Consider the following 25677-nt stretch of genomic DNA (forward strand, 5'->3'; position numbering starts at 1 on the left):
CTACTTTGGGTGGGACCTCAGTCTGTGCTTCACGGGTTGTTGCTAGAAGGGACGGTAGCTGCAGGATTTGTTTGGCTAAATAATTCTTCCAAACTTGGGTCAAGCCCATATTAGCCAACACCCTTGGAGCTTGTTTTAGACTATAGAGAGCCTTTCTGAGTCTACATACAAGTTTTGGATCATTTCCATGGATGAATCCGTCTGGTTGGTCAATATATACTTCTTCTTCTAGGTCTCCATTAAGAAAGGCAAATTTCACATCCATTTGATATACTTTGAACTTTTGAAAGCTAGAGAGAGCAAGGACCATTATTATGGGTTCAAATCTAGCAACCGGTGAAAAAATTTCTTCAAAATCTATACTTTCTTGTTGAGCATACCCTTTACAAACAAGCCTGACCTTGTTTCTAATAACTTCTCCCTTTTCATCAGCTTGTTTTTGAAAATACATTTGGTTCCTATGACATTCTTATCATTAGGTCTGGGAACCAATTCCCAAGTATTATTCATTTCAATCTGCTCAAGTTCTTCATTCATGGCCTTGACCCAACATTCATCTTTGCATGCTTCATTGACATTTTGCTTTTCAACAGAGAAAAGCAATGCTAGATAGCTTGAAGCTTCTGTAATAGTTCTTCTTATCTACACACCTGCTTCTTTCTGCCCCAAGATTTGAGTCTCAGGATGATTCTTCTGAACATACCTGGATGGAGTATTTTCTTCTGCCCTTATCTATTCTTCTGGGGCGTCATTGGTTTCTTCTTCTTTAGAATTAGTTTGATTTGATGTGGAAAGATAGTCTTCATATTCTTCATAATCTTCGGTTATTACTTGCTTTGGATTTTTTCCTGCTTCATTAACCACGACATCAATACTTTCAACAATTTTCCCAATTCTTTTATTATAGTGCTTATATCCTTTACTTCGGGAAGAGTAACCAAGGAGAATGCCTTCATCTACTCTAGGTTCAAACTTGCCAAATTTTTCATCAGTCCTTTTGATGTAACATTTGCTTCCAAAAACTTTGAAGTATTTTACAGTAGGAGTCTTACCATACCACAGTTCATGAGGAGTTTGAGTGTTGTTTACCCGGACATTTTTTTTGTTGAGAATAGTGACGACAGCAAATGCAGCTTCACCCCAGAAGGTTGCAGGAGTTCCAGACTCATCTAGAATAGCACGAGCCATTTGTTGAATAGTTCTGTTCATCCTTTCTACCAATCCATTTTGTTGAGGAGTTATTGCTATAGAGAATTCCCTTCTTATTCCATGTTCTTCATAGAAGTCGAAGAATTCATCCAAGGTAAATTCCCCTCCTCGATCAAACCTAAGGCATTTGATTTTGCAATCTGATTCATTTTCAACCAAATCTTTGAGGGCTTTGAACTTTTTGAAAGCTTCATCTTTATGCTTTAGAAGTCCTATCCAACACATTTTGGAAAAGTTGTCAATGAACAATATAAAGTATTCTTCTCCATGAGGTGACTTTTTCCTAGATGGACCACATAAATTAGTGTGAACAAGTTCAAGAGGCTTACTAGGTAATCCTTCCTTCTCAGGGAAATGTGCTCTGGTTTGCTTACCAAATTGACATGATTTACATATTTTATTTTCTAGAATGTTGATATCTGGAAGATCACGAACAACCTTGTATCTGCATGCTTTTCTTATTTGAGGGAAGCTTAGATGCCCCAATCTTTTGTGCCATAGCCAATGTTCATCATTTTTGCTTTGGTAGCACTATTGTTGTCCCCCCTTGAGTATGTACAGGTTGTTTGGAGTTCTTACACCTTTGATCACGGTTTCTCCTGTATCAAGCTCATGAACAACACATCCATTTGATTGAAATACTACCTCATTTCCTTGATCACACATTTGACTGACACTCAATAGATTATTCTTTAGACCATCTATATACATAGCATTCCTAGCTTTAACTTTTTCTTTTAAGAGAATGGAGCCTTTGCCTTTTATGACTGTAGGAGTGTCATTGCAAAATGAGACCTTCTTTTCCTTTTCTAAGGTATTATATGACTAAAGTTTTTCTTTATCAACTGTCATGTGTTTCAAGCATCCAATGTCGATGTACCCCTGATTTTCTTGTCCTTCTGCATACAAGGCTATACCACATCTTTCTGTTTGTGATTATTTCTTTCTCCATGTTTTGGGACCCAATGAAGCTTTCTCCTTCTGAGATGTTTGCCGAAATTTACTCCTACATTCAGAATCTTCATGACCAAAGTTGTTACAGATAGAGCATTCTATTTCATTTTCAAGAGTAGAAAAGTTATTGTAGGTCCTTTTCATGATCCCAGTCACATTCCTTTGATTTTTTGCTTCTCTAGTCATGATGGTCTTGTAAGAAACACATTTAGAAGCATTGTGTCGCAAGTTATGACATGAAAAACATTGGTCATTAAAGAAATTCCTGCGATTATTGAATCCACTGACTGATGATTGTAGTTTCCATTGACATTCATTCTTGAAGGAAAATGATTTACCTAAGGTATGTTGTAGCTTCTGTTCATCCTTGAAGTAGATTGAACCTGATTTACCTAGTGATCTGCTTTATTCCTTCACTGACGATTGTCAACCTGTTCACTTCTCCTTGTTGCATCAAGATAGATTTTGGAGGTTGATGGCTTCTGTGCTTGAGATGCTTCTTTTGTATATCCAAGACCTGTCTTTATCAGAGGAGAGTGTTGCACTTTGATAATTTCATCTAAAGTTTCTGATCCTTTAGAAAATCTAAGATTGAGAGCTTTTGTTTTATAAATATCTTTTCTTAGACCCACAATTTCACACTCTAACTTTTCATTGTGTTTCCCTTTCAACAAGTTGGAATGTCAGAGTATCTATAACCATACTCTTTTCTTCTAAACAGATTTTAAGTTTAGAAATTTCCTCATAGATACCATCTTCATCTAAAGCATCCAAGAAATCATCATCTTCAAAAGCCATAAAATGTCTATAATCATTACCATGTTCATCTTAATCACTATTTGATAAACCATCACTATATTCATGTGTATAGTAGCTCTTCTTACTTACATTCTATTTTCTACTCCAATTTTCTGGTTCCTTACCTTTATTCAGCTTATCTTTATCAGGACATTTGGCTGCATAATGACCAACTCTTCCACAAGTAAAGCATTTGAAAGGTAGTTTACCTCTAAATCTTCCAGAACCCCATTGAAGGTTCTTGAAAAAGTTTTCTTCTTCCTCTCCTTCTGAAATGTGTCCTGATTCATTGAGCTCTTCCCTTCCTGAAGCCTTGAATGCAGCTTCTCTCATATCTGATGGACCCCCTTTTCTCATTTCGAAAGAAGTTAGGATTCCGTGCAGCTGTGTCATAGTAATACTCTGAATATTCTGTGTTTCTTCTATGGCATAAAATTTTGATTCAAACATAGAAGACAGAGATCTCAAAACGTTTTCAACTACAGTAACTTCTTTTATCTCTTCGCCCAATTTTTTCATGCGATTAACAATCTCATCTATACGTAAGAAGTAATTAGCTATACTTTCATCATTGTGCATTTTGAGAGTTTCATATTGAATTCTGAGAGATTGTAGTTTTGCACGTTTTACCTTATCGTCTCCTTCATAGCTTAGAACAATCTTGTCCCATATTTATTTGGTGGTTTTGAGTTGCATAACCTTGACAAATTTTGATTGTGACAGACTCCCCAATAATTTGTTGACAGCCTTGGCATTTGTTTCATACTACTTTTTATCTGCAGTATCTGTAGGAATTGTTGATGGAAATGTGTATCCTCCTTCCATGATTTCCCAAACATCTATTCCAAGATATTGAAGATAGGTTGTGGTTATTACCTTCCAATAGACGAAGTTTCTCCCATCGAAGATTGGTGGTCTAATGGATCCCTCTCTTCTGTAGGTACTCATGATGATAGATCTTCCTTAAAGAGATCAAGCTTCTTCTGAAGGACCTGCTCTGATACAAATTGTTGGAAATAATACTAAGGGGGGGGGGGGGGGGGGGGTGAATCAGTATTATCAATTTAACAATTTTACATTTCCATACACAAATTTATATATGCTACTTCTGTTAATGAAACTTGCGTGTATACATAACTATGTTTAGAGCAACTAGCGTATATCTTGCAAACTTATAATTTGGTTAGTTGATCCTTAATCTATGTATTAGAACCATATAAACAGTAATCAGGTGCAATAAAAAGAACAAGCAATCACACACATGAACATAAGATATAAGGTGGAAACCCAATGTGGGTGAAAACCACCTGCTGCAATCGTCTCTATCTTTCTTTAATAAGAAACTTCCTTTTACAAATTTTGTACTGGTGTAGTGTTATACCAGTACATAGGCTTCTACCTGCAGAAGGCTACAACCTTCTCTCATTCTCCAGCTCCTCTTGGAAGGGAGCTACAACCCCCTAGCTCTTGTACTAGCTGATGTGTATACTAGTACGTAGGTGCTGACATACAAAAGGCTACAACCTTCTCTTTTCTTCTAGGGACCACGTTTCATAAATTTTCAAACTGGATCCATCAATAACATCAATCAAACATCAAATATATCTGCATCAATCAATCTCCTCTGCACCAACCAAAACTAAATCAAACAATCACTTTTCTGAATATTGTAACCAGAACATAGTAACAGTAACCAGAACCCAATGCAGAACCCAAAACACTGCAACGGCAAGCAGAAGTAGCTAAAACATATTTTATGAGACATACGCTACTTCAATGTGTCGAACCTGCATTCATACGTTGTTACATGAAGGAAAACCTGTATACACTGTTTTGAAATGCTGAACCAGCATGTATACGCGCCTTTGCTATACTAAACCTGCGTGCAGATCTGTAAAAGATGATTTAACCTTTAAAACTATTTAGACATCAGTTATACCCAGATCATCAGATTTACAGATTACAACATACACCAATTATAAAAGATCAAAACCACACAAAGACACTTCTCTTCAAGCCTAAAGATCTTGACTCATCAATAGAACTTATCATTCTTCAAGTGTTCAGGTTCCTCCTTGATTCAGATCCAGCTATGCACCATAACCCAATGACCAGTCTTCTAGATCTTGCTCTTCATTAGATATTCACTGGTTGAGTGTGTTTGCCTAATGATCTTCTCCTCCTTTTATAGTCTTAGGCCTTACTCAATACCATGGTCCAAAACCACTTAGAACCAATACCTTGGACCAAATACCTGGGGTCAACATGTCAGAGAAGATACCTTGGACCGATGCCATGGATCACAATACTATGGACCAAATACCTCAGACCAAAACCAAGTTCTCCAACATGTACACGCCTTTCCTTGCATGAAAGTGTGTGTATACACATACCCGCCTTTTGGTTATCGACCCACGTGTATACGCAGCTTCGTCAAGGGGCACCTGCGTATACCTCTTTTTCCTTCATTCTCTGTTCCTGAACTATGATCTGTCATCTAAGTGAGTTTCCATCAAGGACAACACATGTGTCACAACACCAAACCTGTGTCATAATGCCAACATGAGAAGATGCCAGTATACCAAATATGCGAAGAAATACAACCAAGGATAATTTTAGGGGCGAATGTTCACCCTTTGGCGAAATTAAGGGGTTTTAAATTTTTAGTGGGCGAATATTTTGTATCATAGTACATTTTTACAAATCACCTCAAATAGCCCACCTTATTTTAAGGGAGAGGATAAAAAAGGTAAATTTAGCCCTTGAAATTAGGACTTACAACCTTTTATTCGTCCATTTTAAAGAATAGGTCTTGTTTAAGTGAATCCATTCGCCCATTTTCAAGAATAGGTTTTATTTAAGTGAATCCTATGGGTCAAATACCATATTTATAAAAGAGGTATGGTAAATTAATAAAAATATAAATAAATGAGAGGTATGGTAAATAAATAAAACATTTTTTATATTTACTCCATAAGTCATCTTATATACATGTAACGGTGTAAACAAATAAAAATATAAGTAAAGTGGAGGTATGGTAAATAAATAAAATGTATTTTTATACTACTCAAACGGTATGGTAAATAAATAAAAATATAAATAAACTAGACGTATCATAAATAAATAAAACCTCTTTTTATATTTAGTCCATAACCCTCGTTCTATTTATGAAGGCTCAAGAAAGAGGTTTTATTTAAGTGAATCCTATGGGCCAAATACCATATTTGTAAAAGAGGTATGGTAAATTAATAAAAATATAAATAAACGAGAGGTATGGTAAACAAATAAAACATTTTTTTATATTTACTCCATAAGTCACCTTATATTTACGAACACTCAAAAAATGGGTTATATTTAGGTGAAACCTATGGTCTATTTATGAAGGCTCAAGAAAGAGGTTTTATTTAAGTGAATCCTATGGGCCAAATACCATATTTGTAAAAGAGGTATGGTAAATTAATAAAAATATAAATAAACGAGAGGTATGGTAAACAAATAAAACACTTTTTTATATTTACTCCATAAGTCACCTTATATTTACGAACACTCAAAAAATGGGCTATATTTAGGTGAAACCTATGGCCAAAATACTATGGGATAAATACCATGGACTAGATTCTTATTAATACCATGCAAAAAACCATTATTAACCCTAATATTAGAATTAATAAAAATAAAAATTGCACATGGTATTGACCCATGGTATTCACCAAAATGGCACATGGTATTGACCCATGGTATTCACCTGGAATGTAGCCTATTTAAATGGGGGAATTAAACCAACATGTAGCCTATGCTAAGATTCACTAGGACTTTACAAAGTTTTATTATTTAGTGAAAGACTCGCCAAGATCTTACAAGATTTTATAATTGAGTAAAATATTCGCTATGCCTAGTGAGAGATTCGCCAAAAAATTATATATACACATTATATTATTGATAAAATCGCCTTCCATTTTTCCTATATACCATGGAGATTCGCCCATTTATTATATTTATAAATTTAGGGGGGCTTCTTAAAATTTTCCCTGAATACAACCTAGAACACAAAAAAAATGAGAAATAACAACATGTATTCTATTATTAAGAGATGAAAGCAATGTTCACTTGCCTCTTCGAGGGGGCAATCTCCAATAGAGCAGTGCTCAATTACAGAATAAGACACAACACTCCTCAATGGGGAGTCTCTATCCTTTATATAGAATTCATACATGCAATACCATGGGTCAGTACGATGGTTCTATTAATACCATCTATCTAATACCATGACCCATTTGCAAATAACTATGGTCCCTTTCTTTAAATGCGGGTCAGCCACTTACAATTATTAATATGGGCTTTATTGACTCTTTTACTAATTATAACTATGACTTGACCCTATTACATAAATAAGGGGGTTAGGGTTGGACCCTAACATATGAGGTAATTGACAGTATATGTAAATTTTGCGACATGAGTGTTATCGATCTGAGGCTCCCTTATGTCAATCTTGAGTAGCTCATATGATGGATACACGTTGGATAATAGACTTCAAGTTGAATTAGTTCAACAAAAGTTTCCAATATCATGTTGGAATTTTTTTTATGAAAGGAACACTAACATAATCAACATATAATTTCACAAATGAATGTCAAGATAAGAGAAATCAAATTGAAGGATCTAACTAACATAAGGCCCTAGATTTCTCAACGTGCTATTAGCTTTAGGGCTTTGAAGAGAGGGCAGAGGGAAGAAAGAATATTGTTTTCGCATCAATTCATCTCATGGAAAAGGACTACTCTAGACTGAATTTGTGAGGCTAAAGGCTCAATTATCCCAGGAACATACACTCACATAAATAGTAGAGATATTTTCTATTATAGAGGATCGAAAGGATAATTTGGTAACCAAAGGTAGAACAACAAAGGTCCTAGTCAAATCTCCATTAGAAGAATCTAAATAGCTGGAAGAAACAAATATTTCTAGATTGAGCTTCCTCAGCTATAGATTGAAGTTCTAAGGAAACTTGACGTGATATGAAATCACTCCAAAATATTTGAATTATGTTTAGCTTCAAAAATTCACGTTTTGTGTTGTTTCAAGAGGACTGAAACCCATTCTATGCATAAAAGAAACTCAAGGTCAAGACTTTTGAATTAATCTATCACTCTCTATCATGTCATAATCTTGGAGCAAGTATTTCGTTCATATTACAGTAGTATGTCACATAAAATTTGGTGGTAACGACCCTTTGTTCTAGGCATATATATATATATATATATATATATATATATATATATATATATATATATATATATATATATATATATATATATATATATATATATATATATATATATATATACATATACACACACAATACTATTTTTAAGGCTATAAGAAGTGACATCAGTCACTATAAGACCACCGTCTAAGAATAAGTATATTAAAAGGATTCAATCATAGGAACCAATATTTCCCACATTATTTTTTAGCATAGAGGAGACCAAGAGTGAAGGGTCATTAGGCCTATCATCTAGCTACAGTCACCTTAGAAGATAAACTTTGTAGTATAAATTCTATGTAGATTTGCAATGTCAAGATTGGTATATATGTGTACACAACTCAAGCCTATACAAGTCATTGAGCCAACCAAAGATACAAGTATCTCTCTTGAATATCTATACAAAAAAGTTTTGATGAAAGCAGTCAATATCTTAAGACATGTACACCACATAAAAAAACAGGAAGGATGTCTACAGTTAGAATTATTCACTTGACATTAATAAAAGTCACTATACCCCTGGAAGACAGTTTTTCTAATCATGCCATGCAGTAGCAAGCCTAACAACAGTCTCCATGATCATAAAAGGAAAAGATACAATCTCTAAGAAGGAATTATCTCCTTCATTCGGTGATGGGAAATTTAAACTTCTATAACAGTAAAGATATGCTGACAAATAATACCTCTTAAAATCACCTTCATGAAGTAAAATTCTAATCAGTAGTGAATAAGACATTTGTATTTATATAAATAAGCAGAAATGGATGTGGAACAAAAAACTATAAGGATCAAATTTTACAAGAAAGAAATGTCAATCATGAAAACGTTATGAGGAATTCTCTCTAGAACCCTTGGCACCAAGACCTCATCTATCTCACGTAAGTACTTTCTTTATATTTTATGTTTTGGTTATCCAACAACTAGTCTTCAACTTGCAAAGGGAAACAAGCTCAACGAAACAAACAAAGGAAAAGCTACGTATTTATAAGATATGTATGATCAATATTTGAGTCATCTTAGGGTTTAGAAAATTTAAGATTGGTAGTTTCTATCCAATAGTGTAAAAACCTAGGTAACTCATGAAGAACCCTAATCATATGGTTTGTAAAAGATATTTTGATCTCCAAAGTTTGTAATTGGAAACTTTATATTCCTAGGAACCCCTAGATTGACTTCATAGTTTTTGGTATCATATAGTTTTATTTGTTGTACTTTCCATTAAGTATTGCAAGTATAAACTGTGATTCATGAGAGAAAGAACTCCAAGGAAAAACCCTACAAGGTTTGTAAAAGAAGAAAATTTAGGTATGTCTATTTGCAAAAATAGATTTATAGAAATTATTTTAAAATTTTCCTTATATTACTAACTATTTTATATTTAGAATTTTGAATCGTAAAAGATTCTTATTAGGAAGATAAATCACTATATTAAAACTACCTTTGTCATATCTCTTGTCATTTGTTCATTTTTGTGGAAACCCTAATTTTTAGGCTTCATTATAAAACTCTAACTTGTTGATGCTTAGAATATATTGTCAATAATATTGAAACCCTAGGATACTTAGGGTTTGTAAGTCTAACAATATTTAGAATTTTTTGTAATACTTTGGTAAAAACTAATCTTTTAGGGTTTTCATAAAACCTTAAATGTTTAGGGTTTGGTGAATTATTGAAACCCTATTCAAAATTTTGAAGGCTTAATGTTTGTATCCATGCAGAAGATTAGTATGAATGAAACCCTAGATGTAAACTTGCTAGTTCTAAGGTTTGTAACAAAACCTAGTAAAGTCTCTCATGAAATTCTAAAAAGAATATTGTTGAAACCCTAGATGTACAATATTTGATTTTGTGGTTGTTGAATATAGTTTTTGGGACTTAAAGCATTTCTTTCACTATTAAGTTGCTAATACTTCAGATTTGACTTTGGAATCTAGGGATTATGTAAAAAACCCTAGCAGAAGATCTCGAGTTGGATATGATAGATTATTATTGTTTAGGATATGGAAATTTGACTACTTATGATTGATATTATCTTCATGTTGATATCGAAACCCTATATTAATCTTATACTCATGTATATTTTTATTTCGTTACTATATTTGTAGGTACACAATCTTCAAACATGTTCACCTATCTTGAAAATGACTTAATGATGAGCATGATGAAAAGAAGAACCTTATAAAGTCTATTTCTGAGTTAAGGGGGAGCTTGGATACCCTCCATGAGTTCATAAGATGTTGATAATAAATTTGAAGAATATTTGAATGTTTTTTTGAAAAATGCAACAAGATATATGAGTAGCATCAAGATAATTGAAAAACCCTAAGGTTCGTATTAACGTATATATGTATTGAAAGGTTATTGCTAATTTGGGTTTTGTTTGCGCAAGATCTCTCCATGATAAAATATGAATTTTGGAATCATGCCCGACTAATGTATATATATCTAGTTTATAGGGAGAGGTGTAAGCATCTGGGGCTAAGTGCCTGATTCTTGGGAGGACATCTGGTCGGGCCATGTGTTGATGTCTAGATCTCAAAGTATGGAGGGTGGCATTGGTTATAGAGCTCTGACCTTGGATATGCACCTAGATCCTTGGTTTGGTGTTAGAGTGGAAGCCTAGTGGTACATATAGTGGCTAAAGCTTGGAACACACCTTAGTCCCACCCAGTTAGATACCCTGGTCAAATATCTAATTTGAAAGAGTTGTGGTGTTGTATGACACTTTATCTTTGTAGATGATTTCATTTTGAGTTCATCCTTGTACTTATATGTACAAATTATGAATACCTCTCTAGATAAGGGGGAGTGGCGAAGAATGTAACTAGTTTCAGTCTTCATAAATGTATTTGAGTCGTAAGAAAGAAAAGAAAGTTATTTTTATTGACTTATTCAAGCATGGGTTTCATGCTTGGGTCAAAGGTCAATAGATTAAGCCTTCATTGTAGGCTTCTAAGAGTTTCTTTGAGTCAAAGTCAGTGTCATTTTTGTAAGAGACTCTTCTTGGGCTCCTTAAGGTCAAGAAAGGAAAATTGTTTTTATATATAAATATATCCTCCCCCAAAATAAGTTCCTTCTCCCAAAAGGATTACCATTCATTCTTCAAAGTTGACCTCCAAACATAAGATAATCATGTCGACCTTCATCACAAGCCTACAAGTCATCGTCAAGTCAAATTGTTCATGTCACCATTTGAAGGAGAGAAGTGAAGCATTTTTTCAAGAATTAAGAGAAACTATTACAGGATCGATAAATGGAGAGGAAGTCAAGAATCTTAGAAGACTATTATAGAGAGGAAAAAAAAATGTGAATTGTAGAAATAATTACAGGGAGACCGAAGTTCCTTGTTATAAAGATGATTACATAATGGGTTGAGGCTATTGCAGAAGGAAGGTCAAGATTTCTGAAGTTGGGAGGACGATATTTCTGAAGTAGGAGGGTTGAGACTATTGTTAAAGGAGGGTCAAAATTTTGAAGCTGAAACAGAAGGAGCCAAGAACCATGATTGTGAGGATAATTTGTAGGAGGAACTAGTCTAATGGTTGGAGTAAGTCTATTTCTTTAGTCAAAGGGTAAAGTGCGTCTCCACCCAATTTAATCTACTAGAGAAATAGTTGACTGGGTTTTTCCCTTGATAAGGGTTTCCCCCTGGTTGTGCACCTGCAACTTGTGTTCTTGTCTTTGTGATCTTCATGTTGGCATTTATTTGATGAAAGGAACACTAATATAATCAACATATAATTTCACAAGTAAATGTCAAGATAAGAGAAATCAAATTGAAGAATCTAACTCACATAATGCCCTAGATTTCTCAACAAAGGAGAGGTATTGGACCTCATTTGAGTCACACAAGTAATTTGGTCTCTTCAATAAGTCTAAGGAAAATTTAGAGTGAGAAAGAGGTGAAGGATAGTGAGGAAAGAAATAAAGTCTATTTGTTTGGCTTGTGCATCAATTCTTTGTTTGGCAAGATTGCATGTATGGGAAGAATTTTATCTCTATTCAGATTTTGAGTTAGAGAAGAGCAACAAATTGAGTTATAGAGAGAAGAATTGTTGTTAGGGTGGCTGACCTATCACTTGGTGAGTTGTCTTGATCAAAATTATTCGAGGTATTCCTTGAATTTCTATAAGAAGAGAATTTTTTAGGTTTTTCCCCTATGGAGGTGTTTTGTCCTCGCTTAGAGCCTATTTTCAGTGTTCTTGTTTGCAATGTGAACTTATTTATTGGCATTGTCTTGATGATGAACACAAAATAATAATGATAATGTTGAAATAACATTATATCACAAGAATTATCAATATAACAAGAGAAAAGATTGTAAAAGAAACCCTAATTTTGTTTGCCCTATTTTTTCTCAACATCTATGGTATTGGAAGATTTACAATCTAGAAATAAAAAATTGCTTGAAATCAAATGCAACACAAAACTAAATCATGTACCTGGTAACCAAGCGCTTGGTGGGATAAAGTTGAGCAGTACTTCGATGAGTGTTTTTTTAACGCATATGACTCCAACCCTATTTAAACTTTCAAATCTAGATATAAGTACATGTAAAACAAATGAAGGAGGAGAAGTTAGATGTGATAAATAATTAATAAAATATAAGAAAAATCATATGAGTACCTTATGCCCAATTAATAGAGTAAGAGTTTCTCCTACTGCCCTGCATGAAAAATGATAGTTTATGGTATTTCACTCAAATACAAACACAATTGTTAAAGAAAGACAAATATTACATGATTTTTTCCATGGAAAATTTTATTATTTCTTATAAAAAATTATGTAACTCCCACTCGGCCAAGACAAACAACACAATATTAAATAGATTTTGTTGCCTCACCTAACCCTTACCATTTGGGCTATTTTCCTTAGATAGTTGTTCCACTTCAACATCTGAATTGAAACTAGTTGTCCTATACATATTCATGAGACCAATCAGGAAAACAAAGATTAAATTTAATTGCATGAATAAATAATAATTAAAGGAATTGCATGCATGAATACTTGAGTGAACTCCTCTTGGTTTCAAGAATAAATCGTTGGAGTAGTTTAATCTTGGAGCAATCCTCCCTCCACTCAACGAAGAAACAACAAAGTCAACATTGATTTTTTGTTTCTCTATTTGATTCAGGGTGTTTTTCTCCAAGATTATGCAAATCCTAATTTATTCCCTACTGAACAGGGTGAACCATGTGAATATGGAAACTCTTATGGCCTCTCCCCTCCCCCCCACCCCCCCACATCACTCTCAATTCCCTAGTACCCAATCTATATACTATATAGGAAATAGCTGCAAGAGAGAAATTAAGATACATAAAAAATAAATAACAAACATTCATTCATTTGTAAATCCACAAAATATTTCATCTCAATAAATTTTATCATAAAAAATATGTTTACATAATATGAAACAAGGTCATGTACATAAGAGACATATAGAAATTATTCATTAACATATAGGATTCATTCGTTCATTCACTAACCATAGACAAAAAATACTTCATCTCATCAAAAATTATTATAAAAATATGTTTTCATAATATGGTACATGATGTTTCTAATGATATAACTATTACAATCATTTCCTTTTATTTTTCTTTATTTTTGATGGCCTAGTCATGTACTCATGACATTTTTGATGCTTCTGAAAGAGGGGTAGATCATTAGTTATAACAAGAAAGAAATGTTAAATTGATATTTTTTGTTATGATTCATTAATAAAAATAGCATTAAATTTTCATGTACCCCGTGCACTAGTCAACATTGTTGGAATGGTTTCTATATTTTCTATTATATTTATTGTAACTAATCTATATATTGGTTGTATTTTCTAATCTATATTAGTCTAATAAAATTTTAACATATATTATATGTCAATTCACAACAGTTTGTGATTATGATGAAAATTTAAGGACATATGAGTGTAATGTCCATGGGGGCTTCACTAGGGGAGCAATACCATACCATGTGGGTTCATATTGGGGGATATATATTCGGGAAAGAATGGAATAATATATTGAGGGGTATATAGGGGGTAGATGGTTTTTATATTTTCAGGCATAAAAAATTGAACTCAAAGTTAATGAAAAAAAAATAGAGTATAAAAAATGTTAATGAAAAAATGGATACGTACAATATCTAGTGAAAATAGGGGTTTTTTAATTTGAGAAGGTGTATTGGGTTCATATCAGTAGGGGGTTAAATAATGTGATTTTTAGGGGTATTTTCCAATATGTATTCAAATTAAGGGTATTGTTTAATATGCCACAAATGCATGTGATAAGTTAGCGGTTCATTGAGTGAAGCCCCCATGGTAATTTCCATGATAGGAATAATGAATTATCCTCCGCACATTGCCCATTAATGATTATAACATTGAATGGGCTATCACTGGTTTGTCGTTTCCATCTCAAAATGATCTAACAGATGAAAAATTACCATGTCTGTCATCATCACTTCACACTATCTCATAGATGACCCCTTCTACATATTACATGCATGAATTTATGTTAGGTCATCCCCTCTACCTAGCTTATAATTGATTGTGAGAACAGGTGAAAAAATTACAATTTATAAGTAAGGGATCTTATCAACAAAGGTCCATCAATTGTCCTTTATTCACTTGCTGTCACAATCGATCATAGGATAGGTAGAGGCAATGAACTTCCATAAATTCATGCAAATAATCTGTAGAAAGGGTCATTCATGAGATAGTGTGAACTGATGATGACAAAAATTGTAAATTTTCTTCTTTCAGGTCATTTTGTGATGATGAGATAGACTAGTGTTAGCCCATTTAAGGTTATAATCATTATTGGGCAATTTCGGAAGGACAATTCATACATCCCATCATGGAATTACACACATATGTACTTAAATTTTCATCATAATAACAAATTGTTGTGATTAGGAATTAAAGTAGAAGCTAGCACCTAAATTAGGAGTAAGGTAGTGTATGGTGGAGTCAGATAAGTATACAAATTAGTGGATGGTTGACTTATAATGGGAACAAATTGTGTAAAGACTTAGTTTAACACGAGAATCTGATTATAGGCTCTTAGTGTTTGTAACTGAGTTAAATGACTTATACCACAAATTTATCAATTATATGGTATTCTAAACCCTCCTTGTATTTGAGGTTAGTGAACATGGGTTATCAAGCCCAAGTGGGATAGACAATCCCTGGTGTATACCCTAACCCTACCCGTCTCTCTATATGTATGGACTAAAGAGATGATCTATTGGCCTATCTGTGCTATCCAAGAAGGATCAGCTATGAATCTGTGATGATTGTATTGGGTTATATATCTATGAATGGTTGATCACATTGATTTGTAGCCAAAGCCATGGAAGGATCTAAATCTCAAGAAAGTGTAAAATATTAAAGTGTCAGAGTGTCAAATATCTAAACCCTTCACTATTCATTTGTAAGGTTGATTAGGGCATCAATTCTAAGGGATTAGTTCAGGGAGAAGAGAATAAAGGTATTATTCAAGGAAAGAGAGGCATCAACTCTTTTATTAACAAGAACATTAGAAGTATTGTAACACAATATTGTGGATGGAAACTCCTAAAGGTCACGTGTATTTCAATATAATAATCCACACAAACTTAGATTTGGAGTTAGTATGATCAAATCCCTCACTACGCAAATGTTTATAAGTATCTCATCCCCAAGAATCAAAGTTATGAATCAAACTAGAACTATTACCTCAAAACAAGAAATCTAGTAAAACAAACCCAAAAACACATGAAAAAGACCTGAAAATGAAGTGTTGAAGCTGGAATATTTTCTTTGTTTTTAAATGGAAGTAAAAGCCAAATTTTTTTGTTTGAAAACACCATGAAAATGAAAAGTGTTGATGCTGGAATAACATCTTTTTTTTTTCATGGTAAATTTTCAACAGTTTTGAATGATGACGTTAAAGATAAAATGTCATGACTCCTAAAAACCTTAAAATTCGAATGATATGCATGAAATTAAATATAAAATATCATGTCTCTGAAAATTCTTAAAATTTCAACAATTTTCAGGCATGGTATTAAATATTAAATATCATGTCTCTTAAAATCCTTAAAATTCCAATGATTTTCATGTATGTCACTAAAGATAAAATATCATTTCTATGAAAAGTCTTAAAAATCTAACAAATTTCAGCCATGATGTTAAAGAAAAAATACTTAAAACTATGTTCAACCATAGCCTTAAAGATAAGATATCATGACTTAGAAAAACCTTAAAATTTTGAGAATTTTTCAACCATAGAATTAAACCAAAAAATCATGACTACAAAAAACCTTAAGTTTTCAACATATTTCAACCATGACATTATGAAAAAATTTATTGACTAAAAAGACTTTAAAAATGAACACCTGAATGAACGAGTTATTGTACCAAGAGTTATTTCTTTTTTAAATACTAAAAGTATATCGATTTTAAAATCTTAGCCTAAGACAACTTGATAAATTGCAACAAAAATTTAAAAATCAATCATCAAATTCACAGCAATGTAGGTGAATTCGACAAACTATAGTGAAAACTTAAAGACCAACCATTAAATTGATACATTGTGGGGGCAAATTCGATCAATTATAATGAAAACTTTAAAATCAACTATCATATTGACACATAATAAGATCGGATTGCTAATCGATGGTCGACATAGACCCTGTAGGAAAAATAAAACAAAACAAAACAGTAAATAAATATATAAAGAAATAAAAATGAAAAATACAAAAGAAAACAAAATTTAAAACATTGAAAAAAAAATGAAAGCAAAAACACAAAAACACAAAAAAAAATAAAAAAAAATAATAACGAGTAAATAAAATATATATTAAAACATTAAAAAAAATAAAAATAAAAAACACGAAAAAAAGCCAATATAAAAAAATATATAAAATTAACAGAAAAAATCAAACATAAAAAGGTGAAAAAAATAGAAAATTAACTTATAAAAGATAAAAAATTCAATAAAAAAAAAAGCAAAAAATACAAAATACAAAAAAATAAATCTATAAACAAGAAAATATTTTCAAAAAACCATAATTTAACAAAATAAATTAAGAAAATGTAGAAAAATAAATAATATTGATTGGATAATTAAAATAAAGCAAACAAACAAACAAACAAAAACATTAAAATAAATATAAAAAACATTAAAACAATAAATAATAACAATTACAAAACATTTAAAAAATTTAAAAGAAATAATTATAAACAAATAAAAATAAAAAATATATATTGAGAAAAATGTTTTATAAAAAAAATAAAAAATAATTCTAGAAATTTACAATTTTTTATTTATTTTTTAATATTTTTAATTTGGTTTTTAAGGGTTTTTCATTTCTTTATTTTTATTTAAATATTATTTTTTTAATTTATTTGTTTCAATTTCGTTTTTTTCTTAAAATGATTCTTTTAATGTTATTTTATTTTATTTTGTTTTATTTTCAATTTTTAACCCTTTTTATGTTTCTAATTTTTATTTTTATTTTTTTTTCTTTTAATTGTATTTTTTTTATATAATTTATTTTTGGTTATTTTTACTTAAAATCTGATCTAAATCTTTTTTTTAAAGCTTAAAAATGTTATCATCTTTGAATACAAAATTCATAAAATTTGTTATTTTGAGAAAAAGAAATTATTCATTTTTTTCGTAAATTTCTTTTATTTAACATGTCATTTTTAGCAAAAAGGTGCTAAAATACATTTTTTTTAATTATATCTATATGCAAAAATGCGTATTTTTTGTCAAGTGTTTAAGATTGTTATTTTTTAGTGATAATTACTTTATGCGTATTGCAGTTTAATTAATGATATATAAATATATAAAAAATTCTAACCTCAAAATATTAAGGTTATTATTTTTTTTAAGCTTTGCAAAACAAATTAGAATTTTCATTATTAAAAAACATTACAAAGAAAAATAAAAAACACATGTTCGGAAAACCCTTAAAAAATAAACACCTTAGGATGAAAAATAAGAAGAGGAACAAGACAACTTGAAAAATGACTAAATAATCAACATTTAAAAAACAAATGTGCATACTTAGGACATGTTGAAGGTTGGAACTTAACTGCCTCAACATCAAGGAACACCACCTGATCGGGAGCTTAAAACAACTTCATTTCCCTTGAAATTGGCAGTTCTGACTTGGTATAAAGGGACTAGTTTCACGTTTTAAGGAGATTTAATATAGTAACATAATGAAAACTGATGAAATGATTTTATAGCTAATGGTAAAATTACAAAATAAATTTATTCTACTTATTTATGAGGAGAATGCATCTTCACATGTGATTCAAGGAAAGATTTCACAAAGTAAATAACAATATAAATCATTCAATACTTTGATGAAAAGAAAGCATAAATGATAAACTAAATTAATTAAATAATTAATGATTTTAGTTAGTTAAAACTCAATCACATAAAAGATCTCGTTAACTCATATATTAATCACAAATCAATCAATCCTACACATCAATAGTGATAATGACTGATTGTTTTCAAAGCATCTACATAACGAAATAACACATAAAAGATTCACTATCTAAATCAATAATACATAATGATAGCACAAAGATAATAGTACCTGATGCATTAGCGCTTTGCTTATGAAAAAGATAGCTTTCAGACTCAGCTTCTTAATTAGATACCTTTGGATCAAACAGTAGTGCAAGTTCAAAGTTGTCTTCTCAAAATCCTTGACCGCTTTCTAAATGCATGAAATGGATTTAAATAACCTATTAATATTACAAAAATAGTAAAATTAAAATAAAAGTCTTCAAAAAATATTTAACAAACTAAGCTAAGATAAAGGACAACTAAATTGGTGATTTGTTGCAACAAGAACTCATGGTTGTGCTCCAGATTGATTCTTCATCTGATCTTTGAGATTGTATATGTCCGTGAGTGACTTTAGATGGGGGAGATGAACCGGCTGCATGCGCATTTTTCCTGTAAACATTGCATCATTAAGCGCTAGAAGGAACTATATTGTTGCATTCGAGAGACACCTTAGTACGAGCCACTGACTACGAGGCTTTACTAGAAAATGCCAATAACTTTCAAGGTTTTCTTGTGATAAACTCTGAATGTATTGAACCTTCTTTTTAGACGTTTCCTTCCAAGACTACTTCAAATCTTTGACATATGGCAAGGTGTCTTTTGGGCATTCCTGAATTAGATTAGCTTGCAATAAGGTATCTTTGATGGATTCAATGAAATTTGAGGCAATGTTGTTGGCTCTGATAATATCGGTTTTTTACCATTTCATTTTGATATCCTAGCCACCAAACACGATATCCTTATGTGATTCTTCAATCCAAGGAAGATGTGATGATATTCCTTGAGACATGTCTTGCCAATCTATATACTCAGAGATTTTCTCATCAATATCTTCATAAAATTACCTCAAATTGAACAATTGATTTACTAAAGAATCATTGGTCTTTGATAAGTCATGAATTAAGGACAATTTGTGATAGAAGATAGCATGTCCCTTTGTTAGGAGTATGTCTAGCTTTAATGCTTCCTTGCGGACTTCATTTATATCTGGATTTTCTCTCAATTGGTCTATCCTTTGTTGCAACTACAATATCTATTCATTCTTGTCCTTCGCTGCAGATTCAAATTGTATCTTTCAATCGTTAAAGATTTTATGTAGCTTGGTAAGATTTGCTTGCCATTGTTTCTCAATTGATTGCTTTTCTATCTGGAAAGTTTGTTCTAATTGAACAATCCTTTTATCCTTTTCCTTTATTAGAAATTGTATTTCTACAACTTTGCCAATGGTGGAACTAGCATAAGCTCCTGTGAACTGAGATAATTTGTTCAATTCCTTCTCAGGGGTTGTTTGAGTTCCTTTCCAAAGAACTTGAAAAGGAGTCTCATCTGCAACTAGTGCTTGTCATTGTTCTATTTTTCTTTTCTTCCTTGACCTTATCATTACTTATTTATGCTTTGGACTGTAAAATACATCCAAATGCGGGATTTCTTCAATCTTGAGGACTATCTCGGTAGTAGGCAATGTAGGAATTATCTCCATCTTGTTTGCAACAGTTCACTGATTAACAATTTCAGCACTAATATTATTCTCGGGAGTTTTAGGAATAGTATCCCCTTATGAAGCCTCAATAATAAACAGGATTGTCCCTGTAGTTTCTAGAATTTGTTCCATCTCTCTGTTGACTGTAACTTTCTCTGCTTGTATATTGGCCGAGACACCTATAACCCAAGCTTCTTCTGTGGTCAAAACACAGTTGAACTACTCCCATACTTCATCCCATTTATTCTCCTCTTTAATTTCACTCATTTTAACAACAGTTATCGTAGTTCCTCAGAAGACTTTGGAAATAATTGGAGCTTTTGAGGAGGAAGCTAACGCATCTGAAGTTTCTGAATTCTGTCAAAATTGCTTTAACAGGGATTCTAGAAAATGGGCTATTCTTCACTGATGATATTGATTGAATCTAATCAATTTGTCAGGACCTAGACACCCCGCTACTAATTTCTCTACCATATAATACACCGGAACCATTTCAAACAAATCATCAAACTTGTTAGGCCCATTTGAAAATGGTTTGAGCTTAGATTGTGTTGTAACATCTTTCGCTACACCATGTGGGTCATATGTCTATTTAGTATGGTTGTCAAACTAAAGGATTTTAATTGTTCAATTTAAATTAATGAATGTTTGAAATTCTCTAATGAATAAGTACCATAGGCAATGGGAAAACATGGCCACACAGATTTCTTGGCATCTTTAAGTACATTAGTTAATCCCTTACAAACTCTTTGGTGAGAGACTTCCATGGACAACAACTTATCTGGGACAAAAAGGGGAAATCATGAGGATGGGAAACACTACCAAAAACCCTAATGTAGGTAAATGACTCTTCCCCAAACCACTTTCCTATAGGATTTCGGTCTTTATTGGCATATGTAGTAAGTCTAAGGGATTTTCTACCAAATAGCTCTTAGTGGATAGGGAGCATGACCTCATGACAGATTTTGTAGAATTGAGCATGCTATTTGGATTTCCAAATGATATCTAGATAAACAAATATAGGGCTAGGAAATTGGTTTGTCCATTTCCATCCAAGATATGGAAAATCATAAGAAAAACAAATTACGTCCATGACATAGGAGCTCATAAAGAAAGGAGGAGTCTTTATTTCAATAAAATTGTGCTTTTTTCTGTAATTGGGGATTTGGGAGGTTAAATTGTTGTATAATATAGTTGCCCAATCCATTATATAACCATCAGCGAAACCTTCTACCAATGGAACCCATTCTTCATATAATTTCTGCATATTTGGATAACCATAGAGGTGACATAACATAGCTGAAATATGAGAGAATGGACCAAAAATAGAGGTTAATGAATACATACCCCTATCCTCTCGCTTGTGTTTGTTTGTCTCTTCTCCATTCTCTCATCAGGTTCGCAGGGTTCGGATTCTCTAGCATGAATTTCTAGAAAAATTGCATATCATACCTCTTCTGAGGTTGAGGTAGATGATATATTTTCCTAAAATCCTCAGCTTTAAAAGATCCAATAACTTTCTTCATTAGAGTTATAAACGTTTTGTCTGTAATGTCCAGCTAGTTGACAGCCCATCTCACCATATCAGTATATGGTAGAATTTTAGGACGGGCAACAGTTCTATGAAGAAATGAATTGGCCACATCATTCCATGTGGCATTGTTACTTGGAGGAGAATCATAGTAGTAGCTCGTTTCACAATTATTCTCATATTTTCATCCTCGAATAGTTTGTGTATCACCTCCTAGGATATGGAACCTACATCTGGAGTGCATCCAGTATCTGTAAGAAATGGAGAAATCTTAGACACTTCTTCAATTGGTAAGATTTGTTCTTGTTGTGTTATGAACTTCCTCCTTGCCTTGATTATTCTTGACATGTCCTTTAACTACTCTTTATTAGAATTTACCTGTAAAGAAACAAACCAAGATAAGCAACAACATCTTCGAAGGATGCGAATAGTCATGTCAATTCAATGCAAGTTTCATGGAAATCCTTTCACATTAACTCAAAATTATTACAAATCATCAAAAAACCTTGAAATTAGAAATACGCAAAGTGGTCATTTAATTTCCAAACATTTTTTCATGTGGCACTCACACTTGTCATTATATCAGAAAATATTTTATCGGTGTGTAGTATCAGGTGACATTACATAGCTTAGCGATCTATGATTTCCAAAAAGTATATAGGCACGATATTTATACTAGTGAAAGAACAAAGTTTAATAGAACACAATATTGGCATCCATCAATTGACGGAATGTGATATTGACTCTTGTCAGATTGTGATATCGGCTCGACTTTCACATTTTGGTATATCGGCTTTTTGCATTTCACATTTTGGCTTTTCAACATTTTACAATTGTCTCATCCCTTATTTGCAATCGGCTTATCAACTTTCCGCAATCGGCCTTTCGTTGTTATTTTTTGAAGTGTCGACACCATGTGTAACTTTTAGTAAGATCAACTCTTTTATGGATTTTTCATTTTTTGTTATGATGTCAGGATTTGTTTAGACTTGTAATTTATCTCCTAAAATTACAAAAGGATTCCTAAAAAGGTTTTATGACCTTGTTCATAAACTTTCTTGTTTTATTCAAAAATCAAAAAGTAAAAATCAAACTTATCCTCTTTCATCTAAACAAAGAAGGATTCTATCCTAAAAATTTTAAAGGGTCCCCGTTACTCTTTCTCCTAAGTCTAAAGATAATGGGGGGTTGTTGAGTACCACAACAGGACATAACAATATTTAAAGTGTAAAAATTATGCCTTAAAAAAATGTTTATGCTTTTCAAAATTTGCATAAAAATCACCAACATTAAAAAAAAATTAAAAAAAATCCCACCTAATACACTAGAAAATTTAAAGCGTAAAAAATAAGCCCTCTAAAAAACGGTTGTTGTTGCATCGACACTTTTCAAAACAACATGAAAGTCACTAACATATTAAAAAAATATTCAGACTTGATACATAAGAAAATTTAAAGTGTCAAAAATATGCTAAAACAAAAAGGTGTGTTTTGAATCAACACTTTTCAAAATCACATGATTGTTTTTCTACTTCAAAAAAATGGGCAATCAGTAAAGTTCTCGTTTGAGCGGTAATTATATTAAGACTAAAACGGGCGGCTCATTTAAAAAATTTCGGTACATTAGAGACAATTTTAATGCATGATAGTTCTAATTATAAAGCGTATGGAAGCTAGTGCTATAACCTATGAAATCTTCCTTGGTTTACCTAGTAGTCATAAGGGTTGTACATATTTTAAAATAAATTATATACCAAGATGCTTAAAATCAACAAATTTTATATGAGACAAACTATTAGAATGCTTCTTATAGATTTTTTCCCTTAGTTTACATGGGTTTTGGTTAAGCCTATATATGTAGATTTTAACGCCATATAGAAATTACCGGCATATGAATTCTAAAAACAAAAAATAAACAATGGTGAGAGCATAACACATAAAATAAATATACACAAAGATTCTCCCTTAAATCCCAAAACTGGGATTACCAAATTGATTTTTCATTATTTTCCTTTCAATTTTACAATACATATATATACATGCTGAAGCATCCATAAACCCCAATCCATTAACCCTAGATTAGATCATAACCATAGTTCCCTTGATCGGATCTACAAAATACCATGGACCGAAAACCATCACATCCAAAACTATGTGTGAAATCCATGCACAAAGCCGTAGGTAGGTCCACCCACCTAATATAGGGTCCAAAAAAAAAAGATCCTAGGGCGCTTCCCTAGACCCCGTAGAGGGGGGCTACCGCCCCCCTCTCACCCGCTGTTAAACTACTAGGGTTAGTCATGGAAAGAATATAACACAACCCAACATTCTCCCACTTGTTTTCTTCTTTCCACAGGAGAGCTTAGTCATTGATCCACCCCTGCAATGCCCATTGTTTCTCTACACCAAGAGAGCTTCTCAATGCTCATAGACTTTTTCAATGCATCTTTAGTATTCTTCAAAGTGTCCACCTTTACCAAAAACACCTTTTTGTCCTCTACCATATCCCTCACAAAGTGATACTAAACATCAATGTGCTTTCTCTTTGAATGATACACAGGGTTCTTTGCCAAGAAATTTTCACTTTGGCTGTCACAGTCTATCCTTATAACTTGTTGTACTAACCCCATACTTGAACACAATCCCTGCAACCAAACTGATTCCTTGCTTGCATGAGCGGCTATCATGTATTCTTCCTCTGTATTTGATACTGCCACTACAGATTGACTCTTACTCATCCAACTGACTGCACCTCCAAATAGGTTAAACATATACCCACTTGTAGATATTCTCTAGTCCATATCTCCAGCCCAGTCTACATCAACAATGCCACGGATGTCCAAAACTCTATCCAATCTTGGTCTACTTTGGTAGCACAAATCATAATCACTAGTTCCATACAAATACCTGAAAACCCGCTCCACTATTGTCCAATGCTCCTTCCCTGGTTTTGACATAAACCTGCTCAATACTCCCACTGCATGTGCAATTTTTGGTCTAGTACAGGCCATCACATACATTATTCAACTGACTACACTTTCATATGGAATACAAGACTTGTCCTCTTCCTCTTGTTGTGCCTTGGGACATTGTTCAATAGATAACTTTACACCTACAGGAATATGAACCTTCATCGATTTATTATCCTGCATATTAAACCTCTGCAGTAATGTCTCAACATACTAACTCTAGTTTAACCAAAGCTTCTGCTTTGCCTGATCTCATTTAATTTCCATGCCCAAAATATAGTTTGCAGCACCAAGATCTTTCATGTCAAATTTGGAGGACAATTGGGTCGTCAAATCCTAGATAGCTTCTTTGTCATTTCCAACCAACAACATATCATCCACATACAAGACCAGATAAATAACACGATCACTAATTAGTTTGAAATATACATAGTGATCTGCTTTAATTCTAGTCAAGACAAGTCCCCATATAAATGTATCAAATTTCTGATACCATGTCCTTGGTGATTGTTTTAACCCATACAAATACTTTTTAAACTTGCATACCAATTCTTTCTTACCTTTCAACGCAAAGCCTTTAGGTTTCTTCATGTAGATCTCTTCTTCCAGATCCCCATAAAGTAATTTTTTCTTCACATCCATCTATTCTACGTCAAAATCAAAAGTAGTGGCAATAGATAAAAGTAATCTAATAGAAACTACCTTGGCAACAGGAGAAAAAATATCACCAAAATCAATTCCTGCTTGGGAATAACCTTTTTCTACCAACCGAGCTTTTTCTTTCTCCACCTTTCCTTCTGCATTTATCTTCTTCTTGAAAACTCATTTGTTTCCAATGGGTTTCCTTCCATATGGCAACTCCACCAAATCCAAAGCTTCACTTTTGTGTAAAGGTGTCAT

The sequence above is a fragment of the Pinus tabuliformis genome, chromosome 6, assembly GCF_031772625.1.
Source record: "Pinus tabuliformis cultivar Carrire ecotype Pingquan chromosome 6, CPIR1, whole genome shotgun sequence".
NCBI classification, from domain to species: Eukaryota; Viridiplantae; Streptophyta; class Pinopsida; order Pinales; family Pinaceae; genus Pinus; species Pinus tabuliformis.